We start from the raw sequence: 16,304 nt of genomic DNA, 5'->3' as shown, positions 1-16,304 counted from the left end.
TCGCGAGACCTTGACCTTTCAGGTACCAGAGGTAGTCGAGGACGGTCTGGATGGGGGCCGAGAACGGGTTGAGACCTCGCTGGTCGCACCAAATCGTGAAGCATTTCCACTTCGCGAGGTAGGTAGAGCGCGTCGAAGGTTTCCTGCTTTCCAGCAGAACTTGTCGCACTGGCCACGAACAACTCCTCTCTGCGTTGGTCAACCACTCAGGAACCAAGCTGTAAGATGCAGCGACTGCAGGTTCGGGTGACAAAGCCTGCCGAGGTCCTGAGTGATGAGGTCCGGCCAGAGCGGCAGGGGAATGGGATCCTGAACCGACAGCTCGAGCAGCAGGGTATACCAGTGCTGTCTCGGCCAGGCCGGAGCGACGAGTATTACGCGGGCCCTGTCCCTCCGCAGCTTGAGTAACACTCGGTGGACGAGCGGAAACGGGGGAAACGCGTAGAGGAGGGGTTCCGTCCATGGCAGGAGGAACGCATCCGAGAGGGAGCCCGGAGCTTGACCCTGGTAGGAGCAGAACCTGTGGCATTTCCTGTTGGCCCGGGAGGCAAAGAGGTCTATCTGGGGAAACCCCCACCTTTGGAAGATTGTGTAAGCCACATCTGGGCGAAGGGACCACTCGTGGGAGGCGAAGGACCTGCTCAGATGGTCGGCCAACGTGTTCTGCACCCCTGGCAGAAAAAACGCTTCGAGGCGAATCGAGTGGGTCACGCAAAGATCCCAGAGGAGCATCGCCTCTTTGCAAAGTGGGGAGGATCGGGCTCCGCCCTGCTTGTTGACATAGAACATTGCTGTGGTGTTGTCCGTGTACACCGCTACACAGCGGTCCTGGAGGTGGGTCCGAAAGGCGAGACACGCCAAACGGATCGCTCTCAGCTCCCGGACGTTGATATGGAGGGAGAGCTCCTGGGCTGACCAGAGACCCTGGGTGTGCAGGTCTCCTATGTGAGCCCCCCATCCAAGCGCCAAGGCGTCTGTGGTCAGGGTGATCGACGGACGAGGAGGTCGGAACGGAACCCCTGCGCAGACTATCTCCAGATCCAGCCACCAGGTGAACGTCTGGAGAGTGGGTCTTGCAACCGTCACCACCATGTCCATGGGGTCGCGATGGGGGCGGTACCCCGATGCCAGCCACATTTGGAACGGGCGAAGTCGCAGCCTTGTATGCGTGGTCACAAACGTGCACGCTGCCATGTGGCCCAGGAGACGTAGGCAGGATCGCACCGTTGTTGTAGGAAAGGCCTGCAGTGTCCGTATAAGGGAGGCCAACGCCTCGTGCCGAGCAGGAGGGAGGCAGGCTCTGGCCAGAGTGGAGTCGAGGACTGCTCCTATGAATTCCACTCTTTGCGCCGGAACTAAGTGGGACTTTTCGGCGTTGATAAGTAGGCCGAGAGACCGGAACAGATGCAGTATCTCGGACACCTGAGCCGTCACCAGCTCTTGGGAGCGACCACGAATCAGCCAGTCGTCGAGATAGGGGTATACATGGATTCGACGACGACGGAGGGCTGCGGCCACGACCGCCATGCACTTGGTGAATACTCTCGGTGCGGTGGAAAGGCCGAAGGGTAATACCGCAAACTGGTAGTGGGCTTCGTTGATCATGAAGCGCAGGTAGCGTCTGTGGGGGGGGTAAATTGCCACATGAAAGTAAGCATCCTTCATGTCGAGGGCGGCAAACCAGTCTCCCGGATCCAAGGAAGGGATAATGGTTCCCAAGGTTACCATCCGAAACTTGAGCTTGCACAGGTACCTGTTGAGCTCCCGGAGGTCTAAGATGGGACGAAGGCCTCCCTTTGCCTTGGGAATAAGAAAATATCTGGAGTAGAATCCCCTGCCTCGCCCGCAGGGAGGCACCTCCTCGATGGCACCCACGCTCAACAGAGTCTGGACCTCCTGTAAGAGGACTTGCTCGTGAGAGGGGTCCCTGAAGAGGGACGGGGAAGGTGGGTGGGAGGGAGGGGGTGAAATAAACTGTAGGCGGTAGCCGTGCCGGACGGTGTTGAGGACCCAGCTGTCCGATGTTATAGAACACCACGCCCGGAGGAAGTGGGAAAGGCGACTTGAAAACGAAAGGGATGGATCCTGGGGGGAGAGTGGTGGGCCGTCCTCGGGCGTCCCATCAAAAGGCCGGCTTTGGACCTTGAGGAGCCTTGGACGAGCCCTGGGTCTGGTTACGCCGCCCTCCTGACGGTCTGCGGCGGAAGGGGGCCGCCCTTCGATTATTAAATGGCCGAGACCTGGCCTGCGGTACGGGTCGGTAGGGTTGCTGCCGGAACGATCGCCTCTGTGTGGCCGGCGTGTGCATACCCAAAGTACGGATCGTCACCCGCCCGTCCTTTAGGGTCTGAATTCTCGTGTCTGTCTTTTCGGAGAATAGACCCTGCATCTCAAAGGGGAGGTCCTGGAGGGTGTATTGCACCTCCGGCGGCAAAGTGGAAGATTGCAGCCACGCAATGCGTCGCATGGTTACTCCGGAAGCCACAGTTCTGGCTCCCGAGTCTGCTGAGTCCACAGCCGCTTTAATTAAGGTCCTGGAGGCCAGCTTGCCTTCTTCCAGGAGCGCCGAGAATTCTCGGCGGGAGTCCTGCGGGGTCAGCTCTGCGAATTTTCCCAGGCATCCCAAGATGTTAAACGTATATCGGGACAGTAGAGCCATTTGATTCACAATGCGGAGCTGGAGACCGCCCGCTGAATAAATTTTGCGCCCCAACAAGTCCATGCGCCGGGACTCCTTGGACTTTGGCGCAGCGGCAGGCTGTCCGTGACGTTCCCGGTCGTTCACGGACTGGACAACTAGAGAGTCCGGGGTTGGGTGTACATAGAGGTATTCGTACCCCTTGGGCGGGACGGAATATTTTCTCTCCACTCCGCGCGCCGTGGGAGGGACGGAGGAAGGCGACTGCCAGATGGCGGCATTGTTCCGCTGGATTGTGCGGATGAAAGGCAGCGCTACTCTCAGGGGGGCCTCCGCCCCCACGACATCTGTGATCGGGTCATCGACCTCTTGGACCTCTTCGACGGGCAGGTTGATGGCTTTCGCTACCCTCCGGAGAAGGTCCTGATGCGCCTTGAGGTCAATAGGCGGGGGTTCTGATGGTGACGCCCCTGCCACCGCCTCGTCAGGAGAGGAGGACGAGGAGTGACCTGGCAGCACCTCTTCCGGTGCCTGCTCTACCTCTGGGCGATCAGGTGCCGGTGACTCATGCCCCAACGGTGTGCCTGGAGCGGCGGTCTGTGGCGTTGGAGACGGGGGTGGCCTGGTGATAGTGGCCTCCGGCACCGAACGCGCCAAGCCTGGCTGCCTCTGCGGAAGGGGAGGCCCTTGCTCATGTTGGGCCCAGGGTACCCAAAATCCCCACTGCTGGGGTCCATGGTCCTGCGGAAGAGCCCCCGCTCGGAAGTCTACCGCACTGCCCTCAGGGGAAGCAACGGAGGGTTCCCTCGAAGGCCAGGGAGGAGCCGTGGAGGTCCTCGGGCGGACGACCGGTGCCGGTGTAAACTGTCTCTCCGGTGCCGAAGGTCGGTGCCGGTCGTCATGCGATGTAAGAGGCGAGCGGGACCTGCGCACGGCGCGGTGCCGGGAGCTCGACCGGCGGTGCCGGGAGCTCGACCGGCGGCGCCGGGAGCTCGACCGGCGGTGCCAGGAGCCAGATCTGGAGCAAGAGCGACGGCGCCTTGAGCGGCTGCGTGAGTCTCGGTGTCGCACGCGATGCCTGGAACCGGACCTGCTGCGGTGCCGGTGACTCGGCGACCGGGACCTGGAGCGTCGCCGGGAGTGTGACCGGTACCGCGATTGAGAGCGGTGCCGGGACTGCGACCGGCGCCGAGACGGGGAGCGGCGTCTCGACGTTGACCGTCTCATGGATCGGGGCCGGTGTGTCGGCGACCGTCGCCTTGAGCGAGACCGGGATCGAGACCGGATCGTGGGGCCCCGATCGCCTCGGCCGCCCGGGGAAGGAGGGCGCATCATCAGCGGTTTCCCGATCGATCTGAGTGTCCACACCGGCGGTGCCGGTAGCTGATGGCCCGTATCAGCCGTGAGGTCGATCAGCTCTCTCGCCGTCGCGAACGCCTTCCGCGTGGACAGGAGCCTCAGCTCTTCCTCGGTATGTACCGGGGAGCTGGGCGGTGCCGGACTCGACGGCCCTTGCGGCGCCGGACTCGACGGCCCGGTGCACTTCTTGTGCACTGCCTCAGCCTGTACCGTTTGAGTCGGAGGCGGCTGGGCTAACGGCTTCTGCTGCTTCTTCGCAGAGGCCGTCTTCGGCACCTTGTGCTTCTTCCCCGGAGAGAGAGAGCGGTGCCGGGTCTTCGGTGCCGGGTGCCGAGAGGCGTCGGCACCGGAGCGGCTCGGTGCTGCCGGTGCGCTGCTCACGGAGGCGGGCTTCGGCGCCGATGGAGCTGGCGCTGGAGGTTGGAGAGCAGACTCCATGAGCAGTTGTTTCAGTCGAGAGTCCCGCTCTTTCCTCGTACGAGGCTTGAAGGCCACGCAAATCGGGCACTTATCTGATCTGTGCGACTCTCCGAGGCAGCGGAGGCAGGAGTCGTGCGGGTCACTCACCGGCATGGGCCGCTGGCAAGCCGCGCAGGGCTTGAATCCCGGTGCTCCGGGCATAAGCCCGCACCAGGGCGGAAGAAGAGGGCTAACCCCTCTAATTCCCTAGCTACTATACTATACAACTATATATACAACTAGAACAAGAAACTTAACTAATTACTAACAACTATATACAGTAAAACTATGGAGAACGCTAGGGCTGTGGAGGTAAGGGAGCACTCCACTGTTCCTACTGCCGTCACGGGCGGGAAGAAGGAACTGAGGAGCGGACGGGCCGGCTGGGGTATATATCCTGCGCTATGGCGGCGCCACTCCAGGGGGCGCCAGCCGGCCCGCCGGAGTTGCTAGGGTAAAAATGTTCCGGAGAAGCCGTGCACGCGCGGCGCGCACACCTACATGGAATGCATAGGAGCAATCACTCGAAGAAGAACATGCTAATATGATGTACCACCCAGTACTGATTGAATCTGACCCCAATCATATCATTACTTTGTATTTTATTCATTATATTTTACTGATTCTTCCCCAAAAAGTAAGGAAAGAACAAACAAACAAACAAAAAGTAAAGAACGGAAAGGAAGGTGGAAAGGAGAATGGTCGCCCAGCTTTCATCCACTAGGAATGAATCCAAGATTTCTAAAAAGTCAGACCAAATCTTTTCAAATTTGTCTGAAGTTCCTCTTCTCCTGAATGTTACCTGCTGCTGAGCTGCCGGGTCAATCAAGTTGCTGTGCCAAGCTTCTATACCTAGAGGCAGGCTGCTCTTCCCTCTAAGAAATATATGTCATTTGGCTACAAGCGCTGCTCTAGAGAACGGAGTTTTCTGTGAGGTGGAGAGTTTCCAACATGATGGGATATATCCCAAAACACAGTTCTAGCACGTAACTTCTAAAAAAGTATCTATTATTATATTCATCTTCCTGCCTGCTTCTAGCCAAAAGGATTGTATCCTGGGACAATCCCAGGATATGTGAACCAGCATCTTCAGCAGTAGTCTACTGGGGGAAGACCCATGCAATGTGGCGACCAGTGTGAACAAAATATAACTTTTTGCTGAATAACTCTTAATCACAGATCAATAGTAGAGTTTTTAATGTTTTGCAAAGAGTGACCGGGTGCATGGGGTGGACCACATGAGAATGCCACACTCAGGACAGACAGCAAGAAACAGGGCAGACACTCCCCAAAACTATTGGTTTATACCAGGGGTCAGCAACCTTTCATAAGTGGTGTGCCGAGTCTTCATTTATTCACTCTCATTTAAGGTTTCATGTGTCAGTGATACATTTTAACGTTTTTAGAAGGTCTCTTTCTAGAAGTCTATAATATATAACTAAACTATTGTATGTAAAGTAAATAAAACATTTTTAAAATGCTTAAGAAGCTTCATTTAAAATTAAATTAAAATGCAGAGCCCCTTGACCGGTGGCCAGGACCCGGGCAGTGTGAGTGCCACTGTAAATCAGCTTGCGTGCGGCCTTCTGCACACATGCCATAGGTTGCCTACCCCTGGTTTATACTATAATTAGGTTCACCAGCAGGGGCGGCTCTAGGTATTTTGCTGCCCCAAGCACGGCAGGCAGGCTGTCTTCGGCGGCTTGCCTGCGGGAGGTCCCCGGTCCCACGGATTCGGCAGCACACCTGCAGGAGGTCCGCCAAAGACACGGGACCAGCAGACCCTCCGCAGGCATGCCGCCAAAGGCAACTTGCCTGCCGCCCTCGCAGCGACCGGCAGAGCGCCCCCCGTGGCTTGCCGCCCCAGGCATGCGCTTGGCGTGCTGGTGCCTGGAGCCACCCCTGTTCACCAGATCAGTAACAAAAGAGCTTTTGTAGCTCTACATTGGTTAACAAGAATCCAAACAGTCCCCCTTAGGCATTCCAGCCCTTTATTCCAATCCAGACTAATATAGTGAGAGTTTACTGAAAATCCAATTCACCATATGTGTGGTTTTACAGACACTTACCCACAGGTCAATATATATTTCAGATCTTATCCAAATATCACGCTGTCAGCCAATCCTTAGTAAAGTAACTAAAGATTTATTAAGAAAAGAGTTTTTGAATGGGTAAAGAATCATACATATAAGTGATTTTCAATGTTCATAGATCAGGATCATAACAATAATGGAATAGACTGCTGGCTTGCAAAAGTCTCTCTGGTAACTTCCAAAAGACTGGAAGATGTTCAGTCTAGGGTTGCCAACTTTCAATTTTTTAACACCAGACACTACAGGCCCCTCTCTGTTGCTCGCTGCCCTCCTCCCCCGGTCACTCACTCGCTCGCCCCCCCTACTCACTCCCCTCCTCTCCCTGGTCGGTTGGTCACTCCCACCAGCCGCTCACTCGCTCCCCCCCCCCTTTCTCCCTTCCCTGGGACTCACCTGTCACCTGCACAACCAGGCTGGGAGCTGATACAGAGCCTGCTTGCCGGCCCATGAGATACAGGTAGGAGACAACCCCGGGTGAGAAGGGGCTGACATGGGTTGATGACCTGGTGCCCCCCCTGCACTGTTCTGACCGTCACCCTGGCCCCTCCCAGTCCCCACACCCCTGGCCAGGCTAGCAGGGAGCAGGCTGGCGGTGGCATTTTCAGGCAGCACCCGTCCGTTCCAGAATCCCTGCAGGCAGTAACTGTACTTTTGGTGTCCGGTCAAAAATCTTGTAGATTTTCAACAATGGGACTTTTCGGTTGAAAAATGGGTACTTGTCATCCCTATAGCTGCAGCATTCTCAGGAAGAGCTATCTGGATAGTTGATTTTTCTTAATGGCCCATCAAGCTTGAATAGCCCATTCAGAATGGGCTGGACTACCTTGTGGGTGTCACCCCAAGAACAAACATTTTAGATACAAATACATAGCCAATATTCCTAAGTTCAGATATAGTGATGCTACATGGATTTAACCAGGATAATCATACTTGACAGACTATAACTTTTCCATTGACACCTTACATGATACACTTTGTGTAAGATTTGTTGCAACTGCATAACAGTGGTAGCAACAATGATACAGATGGTCATCTTATATACACATATAGAATAATAGAATATCAGGGTTGGAAGGGCCCTAAGGAGGTCATCTAGTCCAACCCCCTGCTCAAAGCAGGACCAATCCCCAACTAAATCATCCCAGCCAGGGCTTCGTCAAGCCTGACCTTAAAAACATTTAAGGAAGGAGATTCCACCACCTCCCTAGATAACCCATTCCAGTGCTTCACCACCCTCCTAGTGGAAAAGTTTTTCCTAATATCCAACCTAAACCTCTCCCACTGCAACTTGAGACCATTACTCCTTGTTCTGTCATCTGCTACCACTGAAAACAGTCTAGATCCATCCTCTTTGGAACCCCCTTTCAGGTAGTTGAAAGCAGCTATCAAATCCCCCCTCATTCTTCTCTTCTGCAGACTAAACAATCTCAATCCCCTCAGCCTCTCCTCATAAATCATGTGCTCCAGCCCCCTAATCATTTTTTTTGCACTCCGCTGGACTCTTTCCAATTTTTTCACATCCTTCTCATAGTGTGGGGCCCAAAACTGGATGCAATACTCCAACGCCGAATAGAGGGGAATGATCACGGCCCCCGATCTGCTGGCAATGCCCCTACTTATACAGCCCAAAATGCCGTTAGCCTTCTTGGCAACAAGGGCACACTGTTGACTTATATCCAGCTTCTCATCTACTGTAACCCCTTGGTCCTTTTCTGCAGAACTGCTGCCTAACCACTGGGCCCCTAGTCTGTAGCAGTGCATGGGATTCTTCCTTCCTAAGTGCAGGACTCTGCACTTGTCCTTGTTGAACCTCATTAGATTTCTTTTGGCCCAATCCTCTAATTTGTCTAGGTCCCTCTGTATCCCATCCCCACCCTCCAGCGTATCTACCACTCCTCCCAGTTTAGTGTCATCTGCAAACTTCCTGAGGGTGCAGTCCACGCCATCCTCCATATCATTAATTAAGATATTGAACAAAACCGGCCCCAGGACCGACCCTTGGGGCACTCCGCTTGATAGCGGCTGCCAACTAGACATGCAGCCATTGATCACTATCCGCTGAGCCCGATGATCTAGCCAGCTTTCTATCCACCTTATAGTCCATTCATCCAGCCCATACTACTTTAACTTGCTGGCAAAAATATTGTGGGAGACGGTATCAAAAGCTCTGCTAAAGTCAAGGAATAACACATCCACTGCTTTCCTCTCATCCACAGACCCAGTTATCTCCTCATAGAAGGCAATTAGGTTTGTCAGGCATGACTTGCCTTCGGTGAACCCATGCTGACTGTTCCTGATCACTTTCCTCTCCTCTTAAATGCTTCAGAATTGATTCCTTTAGGACCTGCTCCATGATTTTTCCAGGGACTGAGGTGAGGCTGACTGGCCTTGCCAGTCAAAAACCAGGCACCTGGCAACCCTAAATGACCCCTGAACACAGAAGTCAAAAACTGGACTGTCTGGGTAAAACCCGGAAGGGTGTCAACCCTAGCTATGAGTTAAGGAGAGCAGTGATCTGAGGTAAAACTGGTAAGCTGGGGGAATACTGTGAGCGTCCAGTGGACCAGGGGTTGTACACTTCAGGGAGATGCTTGGAGAGTTTAAGGATTGGAGTGTGCCTATCGTTAACCTGCAGTGACAGCAGAGCCCGTAGGGCGTTGAGGGGAGTGCTTGTGTTGCCTATCACTGCTGGAGTTGTAGAGTTGACCCATAGCAGACACAGACAGGCTCTCTCACTCTAAGGGCAAGTGGTAATGAGGTGCCTCACAACCCTGGGTGTCCCTGAAAAGCATCACACTTTCTGTTAATGAGTTTACGCATCTGTAAAATAATACTCTCCTATTGTATCTCACAAAAGTGTTGTGAAGCTTAATTTTTTAATATTTGTAAAATGATTGATATTATTATTAATAATTCTTTATATTACAACAGTGCCTAGAGGTCCCTACTGAGTTTGGGGCCTTATTGTAGTAGACACTGGGCAAACATGTAGGGAGCAGAAATCTCTGTTCCAAAAAGTTTACAACCTAAATAGACAAGAGAAAGAATGGAAGGGGGAACAGAGGCATAGAAGTAACATGACTTACCCAAGATCACCCAGCAGGTTCGTGGCACCACTAAGATTAGAATCCAGCTTTCCTGAATCCCAACCAAATACTCTAGTCGCCAGACCTCACTCCTTCCTGAACTATGATGGGATCTCTGCCTGGAAAGCACTATAGAGGAACAAAATATTATGCTAGAAAAATAGCACCAGGCTGAATGAATGAATGACAAAAAAAACCCAACAGAGTATGAAATAAGATTAATAATTGGTCAGTTAGTCTCACAAGAACATGTTTTTTTCATATAACTTCTGATACTTCTGGCCATCAATGTAATGGAAACAGCTTTTTCACAGAATTTCAGCAATTCCAGCTCCCATCCCAGCCAACAGCTGGAAGTCAAAACCACTTAGCTGAATATTCAGAATTGGGTGACAGTGTTATTTTATCCAAACCTATGCCCCATCCCAAACAGAAAGAAGCCACAGTGTAAGTTCAAGAGATAAAGTGAAAGAAACTCAATCATGTTAATTAAATATTAATCTTATTAAACTTCAAAAGCAATTTGACAAATATATTGATAAACAGGCAGCAGGTGTCTCTCTGCACTTGCAGCAGCAACTCTGCTGATTGGAACCCATGCCATAGGAGTCCACTCACCCACACTGATCTGACTGTCTGAAGTTGAAAGGGAGTAACTCTACTTTGTACTGGCTTCACAGCAGTTCGCTGCATCAGAGTCAGTCACCGTTTTGCAGGCTAGAGGGGAGGAACAAAGCACAATTGTTGGACACCCTGTGGGTGAGGCATAAAGATGGCCTTACAAAGTAATCTCTTTAGGAAGGTCCTCATAGAACTAATTGTACAGAGCGAACACAGAAGCTGTAGATAAAATAAGGAATAAATCTGAGTCATTTTTTTCCTTCCTCACTCTACAATCCTCTTTCCCTTGAATTATTGTCACAAATAGACATAACCACAGGAGTGCAAGGCAGGATCATTCACCTAATTTATTTTTCTTCATCTTTGATCAGTAACTCTTTGATAACGTTGGCTAGTTGGATCCCTTTTAAGCAGGGCTGCACAGGGTGGGGGCAAGTGGGGAAATTTTCCCCAGGCCCCACAGGCATAGGCGGCAGGTTTGTATAATTTTTGGTGGGGCCCAAAATGGTGGTGCCCTCCCGCCCTGTAAGCCGATATAAAATGAAGCTACAACTCGTCAGCGCCACAAGTTTACAAGGGTCAATTAAAAGTGGAAAGTCAGAAGCAGCACTTGCCTACTTCAATATACAGTATTCTATTTTGTTGCACCTGTTGTGATGAAGTGGGAATGTTCTTAATATTTTCTCTGAATACTGTGTGGGTGCCTCAGTTTCCCCTGCAAGATGCCAACTGAAGGTGTTGGGGACAAAGAGATCAGGTGGCCTCCTTGTCCGGAAGAGACACAGAGGCCAGAGGAGGGAGTGTCAGTTTGGAGCTGGCTGGGGAAATGGGGAGAGACTCAGAACTTGGTTCTGGGCTCCCCACCCCGCAAGATGGACCTGACAGAGGGGTTCTGTTTTCTGTACCAACAAGCTCTGTTTAAACTGTGTTCCCGTCATCTAATAAACCTTCTGTTTTACAGTCTGGCTGAGAGTCACATCTGACTGCGGAGTTGGGGTGCAGGGACCTCTGGCTGCCCCAGGACCCCGCCTGGGCGGACTCACTGCGGAAAGTGCATGGTGTGGAAGGGCATGCTGAATGCTCTGAGGTCAGACCCAGGAAGGTGTAAGCTTCTTGCCCTGGAGACAGTCTGCTCAGAGAGGAGGCTCCCCCAGAGTCCTGACTGGCTTTGAAGGAGTGGTTCCAGAGCATCCCAGCATCCCCTTCCACCCCATGCACTTCCCAGAAGTCCGCACAGGCACTAACACTCCCTCCTCTGGCCTTTGTCAAGAAGGCTAACAGCATTTTGGGCTGTATAAGTAGGGGCATTGCCAGCAGATTGAGGGACATGATCATTCTCCTCTATTCAACATTGGTGAGGCCTCATCTAAAGTACTACGTGCAGTTTTGGGCCCCACATTGCAAGAAGGATGTGGAAAAATTGGAAAATCCAGTGGAGGGCAACAAAAATGATTAGGGGGCTGGAGCACATGACTTCTGAGGAGAGGCTGAGGGAACTGGGATGGTTTAGTCTGCAGAAGAGAAGAATGAGGGAGGATTTGATAGCTGCTTTCAACTACCTGATAGGGGGTTACAAAGAGGATGGATCTAGACTGTTCTCAGTGGTAGCAGAGGACAGAACAAGGAGTAATGGTCTCAAGTTGCAGTGGGGGAGGTTTAGGTTGGATATTAAGAAAAACTTTTTCACTAGGAGGGTGGTGAAACACTGGAATGGGTTACCTAGGGAGGTGGTGGAATCTCCTTCCTTAGAGGTTAAAAACTATTAAAAAAATTAAAAAGGCCCGGCTTGACAAAGCCCTGGCTGGGATGATTTAGTTGGGAATTGGTCCTGCTTTGAGCATGAGGTTGGACTAGATGACCTCCTGAGGCCCCTTCCAACCCTGATATTTTATGATACTCTAAACTGACCACCAAATTTAAGTTGCGTGTTTTTCCTGTCAGGTGAGGACTCTGGGGCAGGGCTGGGGATAAGGAACTTGGGGTGCAGACAGGCTGCCCCAGGGCTAGGGCCAAAGAGGACTCCCCTCCACCCTCCCTGGCAGCAGAAGCTCCAGGGGAGGGACCCCTCCTCTCCCCCGCAGTTCACTGCACATGCTCCTAGGTCCCTCTCAGGTCCAGAAAGTCCACTCGCCTCCCCTATGGTGGGTACCGAGGGGGGAGGTTGCCATCACGTGTGGCCTCCCCTGCTGCCACCCCTCACCATAGCCTCACTGGGGATGCGGCTGCCCCTTGCCCAGCATGGTGCAGGAGTGGGGACTGCAGGGTGGTAGCTGGGGAGGGGCACAGTATCACAAAATTCACCTAAGCCCCAGCTGCACAGGTCTAGGAAGCTCCCCTCCCCAGTGGTGTAGCCAGGTTCTAACATCAGGGGGAGCGAACATGTAAAAAAAGATGCCAGCCAACATATTCAATTACTAATCAGGTAGTTCTATAACAGGCTGCCCTGGACCCCATCACCCCCTGAAGCACAAGGTAGGGGTAGGCACCACCATGTTGTGCAACAAACACTTGACAAAATTACTGGACTTAGTGATGGACAATGCGGGCAGGTGGGTATTATATCATTCAATCATTCAACCCATAAAATTGCACACATTTTGCCTCAGTGAAATTAAATATCCAGAGAATTACTGGGCCTGTGATGATGACCAGGGCTTGCTCACCTGTGGCTCCCCCTCCCTGTGCTGTGGAGGCACAGCCAGGCAGGTCTGCATCTGCAGGCAGGCACCCTACCTCATGTGCAGCTCCCGTGGGCCCTGATAGCCACTAGACTGGGAGCCTCCCGGCCAATGGAATGGGCTGGGCTGGGGGGCGGAAGGCAAAGGGGGAGATTGTAGGGAGCTTTGGAGGAGGGGAGGCAGTGGGGGAGGGGAGTGGGCTGGCACAAAGGGGAGGGCTCTCTGGAGAGGAGTGACAGGGGCACAGGGGTCATTGGGAGTCTCTCGAGGGGGCAGAGGGTTGTGTGGGTCTCTGTGGGGCAGGGGGCTGTGATGGCCGGAGCCAGCTGCAACCTGGGTCTGCTCTGCGGGGGGTGTTGCTATAGTCCCCTCAGGAAGCTCCTCCCATCCTTTGTATTTTATACCAGCCCCAGGGTGCCCATTGCTGCTCCTTTCCCCGCCCACGGCTCCATCTGTCTGTCCCCACAACCCCCCAGCTGTGTCCGTCTGTCTGTCCTCACAACCCCCCTGGCTGTGTCCTGGTGTGTGTCTGTCCCACAACCCCCTGGCTGTGTCCTTGTGTTTGTCTGTCCCTCAACCCCCAGCTGTGTCTGTCTGGCTGCCCCCACCACCCCCGGCTGTGTGTGTCTGTCCCACAACCCCCCAGCTGTGTCTGTTTGTCCCCACCAGCGCCCCCCCCCCGGCTGTGTCTTTGTGTCTGTCTGTCCCCACCACCCCCAGCTGTGTGTGTCTGTGCCACAACCCCCCTGGCTGTGTCCTTATGTCTGTCTGTCCCACAACCCCCCGCTGTGTGTGTCTGTCCCACAACCCCCTGGCTGTGTCTGTCTGGCTGCCCCCACCACCCCCGGCTGTGTCTGTCTGTCCCACAACCCCCTGGCTGTGTCTGTTTGTCCCCACCAACCCCCCCTCCCCGGCTGTGTCTGTGTCTGGCTGCCCCCACAGCTCACTGGCTGAGTCTGTCTGATAGGGACAGACCCTGCTGCTGCTCTGCCCAGGGCTCAGACGCTGCCGGTGGCTCGCTCCCCCTCCCTGCTGTGGAGGCGTGGCCAGGCAGCTCCGGCACCGCCCCCGGCAGCTCCCATTGGCTGGGGTTCCCGGCCAATGGGCTGTGAGCCCAGTTGCTGCTGGGGCCTCTCCCGCCCGGCATTGCAATGCGGGGACCCCCCAAAGCACAGGGCCTGGGGCCCAAACATTGCTGGAGCTGGGCCCACCTTCAGGATTATTGGTGGGGCCTGGGCTCCATGGGCCCATAGAACTCGCCGCCTATGCCCACAGGGGTCCCCACAAGAATATAGTATTCTATAATATTGCAACTTTTTTTATGGAAGGGACCCCCAAAATTGCTTTGTCCCAGGCCCCCTGAATCCTCTGGGTGGCCCTGCTTTTAAGAGGATGTGTTGTCTTCCTCCCTCTCCCAAAATCTTGCACCACATGATTATGAAACCTCATATATTTACAAAGAAAACCAGAGCTCCCATTTACTTTCTGAACTGCTGCTGTTGTTTATGGCCTTAAAAAGCACCAAATGTGTTATCATCACCATAGCAATTGAGAGGGAGAACACAGAGTCTAACCTAATTATTTTCCACAAAGCAGTTACTGGCCTAACAAACTCTTTTTATCTGTTAACTGAATATAGTGTCTGATAGGCTTAAAAGGGCACTTTGCAATACTGTGCCACCACCACAGAGCCAATGCTAAGGTTTAAACTAGCCATTAGACCTCAGCTATATACTAGTTTAGTAGCTACTTCTATGGGGCCAGGGGATTTGCTCTGCTAACTTGGGCAAAGGGAACCCTACATGGGCACAACTCCCTATGACCACATAATAGGTGGAATACTACTTATTAGGACTTGCCTACACTGCCCCTTATGTCAGCAAAACGTATGTTGGTCAGGGGTCACACCCGTGAGAGACATAAACTTCGCTGGCATAAGTGCTCATGTGCACAGTGCTATGTCAGCAGGAGATGCTCTCGCGCCAACATAGCTACCACCACTTATTCAGGAGGTTTTATGATGTCGGCAGAAGAGAGCTACACAAGTGATCTTACAGCAGCTCATTACAGCTGTGCCACTGTAAGCTTCTTAGGGTAGACATTTAAGAGTAGGTTAGAGACAAACACCTGTCAGGGATGGTCTAGATAATATTTAGTCCTGCCATGAGTGCAGGGGACTGGACTAGATGACCTATCGGGGTCTCTTCCAGTCCTATACTTCTATAACTATGATTCTATGTCCTTAGCCTTGTCTTCATCTCCTTTGTCCATGGCAGCAGCACATCTGATCTGTGCAGAATGGGCTCTGCAGGGTTTTGACAGTGGGGCTAGAAGCTAGAGAAAGTGGAAAACAGGAGTGCTGGATTCTATACATCTACACTACAAAAAATACCAAAACGAAACCCTGCGCCAGTGAGTTTCAGAGCCTGGGTCAACTGATGTGGGCTCACGCGACAGGTGTAAAAATAGCAGTGTAGACGTTCTTGCTCTGGCTGGAGACCAAGCTCTGAGACTCTCCCCCCTTGACAGGTTTCAGAGCCCTGATAGACATGCAGCTGTCCAAGTGGATATATTAAAATGAATCAATGTTGCTTAATACATCAGAGTGCCCTAGGCAGCCTTCCATGTCAGCCTAGCACCCAGAGCTTTACAACCCATTAAATAACTTGAGCCTCTTTAAATTCCAGTAACAGTTTGTTTGTTTCACAGCACATTACAGAAATATAGAGAAATCTAATTTTCAGTCAAAACAACTGAGGTAAAATTTTTGTACTATTTCAATCTTAAGAAAATATTGCATTTTGTTTGACGATATTATTCATCACTATCTGCCAGTCAGAAACTCATAAGCAAAGAAATAAATACATGACTGTGGCTGGTAGTAAATGATTGTTGGATGGAATATTTTGGAGACTATTGCCTTAAATGGACACTGCTAACTTGAAACTAGTCAATTTACCCTAGACACTAACACATTTATTTGGCATAAGCTTTTGTGGGCTAAAACCAGAGGTGAAAGTAAGCGGGTACGGAGGACTGTTCCCTGTGCAGTTCAGCCCCCAGGGTTAGAAGACGTTTCGGCATCCTTGTTAATTTCACTCCCAGTTGTTGGTCGGGGGGGAGGGTGTGTGTGACCATGGCAGGGGCAGTTCTTTTCTGCCCCCGGGATGAGGGGATCTCATATACACAAAAAACACAATTAAAATCAGGAACCATTTCCAAGTTCAAATCTATCCCATTCCCCCCCTCAAGCAGAGGATCATGGTTGTGATGTCCAAACTGCTTGCAGATCCTCTTTGAAATGTTACTGAGCCACACAGGGAACAGCTGAGTTTAAACTGTTCTTATGCAGGAGGCAGGCTTCTCCCTC

This window comes from Mauremys mutica, chromosome 1, assembly GCF_020497125.1.
Source record: "Mauremys mutica isolate MM-2020 ecotype Southern chromosome 1, ASM2049712v1, whole genome shotgun sequence".
NCBI classification, from domain to species: domain Eukaryota; kingdom Metazoa; phylum Chordata; order Testudines; family Geoemydidae; genus Mauremys; species Mauremys mutica.
Note: the sequence above shows the minus strand (reverse complement) of the source record.